The sequence below is a fragment of the Heterodontus francisci genome, unplaced genomic scaffold, assembly GCF_036365525.1.
Source record: "Heterodontus francisci isolate sHetFra1 unplaced genomic scaffold, sHetFra1.hap1 HAP1_SCAFFOLD_172, whole genome shotgun sequence".
Lineage (NCBI taxonomy): Eukaryota > Metazoa > Chordata > Chondrichthyes > Heterodontiformes > Heterodontidae > Heterodontus > Heterodontus francisci.
The window spans coordinates 2,998,602-3,000,434 of record NW_027141631.1 but is presented as its reverse complement, the minus strand read 5'-3'; the positions used below and the strand labels follow the sequence as shown (position 1 = coordinate 3,000,434).

Here is a 1,833-nt window from a genome sequence, read left to right as displayed (position 1 = left end):
ATAATATTGCTCACTGATTGAAATCCCCTCGTGAGGAGACAGTTAAACAGGTGATCTTTTGGGGCATCCTTCGATCCAAGGTTTCAGCAACATTTAATCTCCCTTTTTGGTGAAATTCTCTGCTATTTGCAACTTTTTTTATCAGCTTTGATGGGCGAGTGAAAAAACTGAAAAGATTGAACAGTTCCATCCTTTCTTTTCTTCCTTCTTCTCTTCTTTCCATCAGTTTCTCTTTTCTGTCCCAGATCAATATAATGATGAGAATCCCACTTTAATCTGCTGTTTCTGGTGTTTTATCCATTCCAATCAAAATTTCAACATTCCAATCAAATCTATTTGTTATTCCACAGTGTCTCTCCATGTGTTTTATTCTGTTGTATTCTCTCACAGTCTGTTTGATGATCAATGTTACATCTCACTCTCTGTTCTGGTGAAGATCAGAAGCAGTGATATCTGTTTACACCACCCGACAAGTCGGCCTGATGCTGTGCCTCGCTGATCATGTGGGGTTAAAGCAATTCTTCCAGTCAGTTAGTTCAGTTTTCATTTCATGAGAAATTCGGTCATCATGACTTCATCAGTGACCTAATGGTTCCGGTGTCTGAGTGATGTTAATCATGATGTGATGAAATGATTGTATGTTCCAGTCTTTCCGTGGTGGGTTTTCACACTGAGTAGAAACGTGTTGGACATGGTCTGGAAATGTTTCACACCGCTCCATTCCCAACTTCATTTACTTACAGAAGATATATTTCCATCATTCCACAGCTGGCTGCACAGCCAGAAGCTGTGCTGAAGGTGACAGCTATGTCTCTGCAACTGACAAGGTGGCCGAGAGGTTAAGGCGATGGATTGCTAATCCATTGCGCTTTGCACACGTGGGTTCGAATCCCATCCTTGTCGCTAGTTTATGAGCTGTTTCGTGTATTATTTATGTTGGGTGAGCTTATGTGTAAAGTCAGCCTCGAAACCTGTTCTTGTCAGTATCTTGACAGTGATTCCAGAATTGGTTATACTTTATTAAAATTGAGACAGACAATTGGAATTCTTCACCCAAACTGCAGTGGAATGAAGATCAAATAGGGATCACGAAACGGAGCAGGATTTTTCCTCCCCTCCTTCCTTCCATCATTACTTTCTCTGGATTTGCACCAAGTGAAAGACAAATGGGAAAAGCAAATGGTGAGGGAGCAGATGCAGAAAATTATCCTTTGGCAAGAAATTTATTTTCAAATCTTCTTGATAGATTAAGTGAGTGAGCAATGCTTTGGCAGATGGAGTTTAAAATGAGGGGTCATCGACTACCGACGATAGATCAGAGTGTTTTTTTGTAAGAGGTGAGATGTTAGAAACGGTTGAGGAGCAGAGACCCGAATACTGAATTAATAAAAGCTCGTGGACTGGTAGAAAATAATGTGAAAAGTGAACAGAATGTGAAGATTGGAACTCATGTTGCAGTGATATAAAGCTCTGTGCTCCTGAAGTAAATGTCCAAGCCCAGATTGTGGGGAATCTGTGGAGAGTGATTTGGTTTTTATTCATTCTTGGGTGTGAGTATCGCTGATAAGGCGAGCATTTATTACCCATTCCTATTGCCGTTGAGAAGGTGGTGGAGAGCTGCCTTCTTGAACTGATGCAGTCCATATGGTGCAGGAACACCCACACTGCCGTTGGGGAGGGAGTTCCAGGATTGTGACCCAACAACAGTGAATAACTGGCGATATCGTTCCAAGTCAGGATGGTGAGTGACTTGGAGGGGAACCTGCAGGTAGTGAGTTCCCATGCATCTGCTGCCCTTGTCCTTCGAGGTGGTAGTGGTCACGAGTTTGGAAG

General features: G+C 42.3%; 1 non-coding gene across 1 annotated transcript; it reads left to right on the top strand.

Moving 5' to 3' along the window:
* The first annotated feature begins 821 nt into the window (after window positions 1–821).
* Window positions 822–903, top strand: trnas-gcu (transfer RNA serine (anticodon GCU)). The gene has a single exon. It is a non-coding gene; the product is annotated as a tRNA-Ser (tRNA).
* Window positions 904–1,833: the final 930 nt, after the last annotated feature.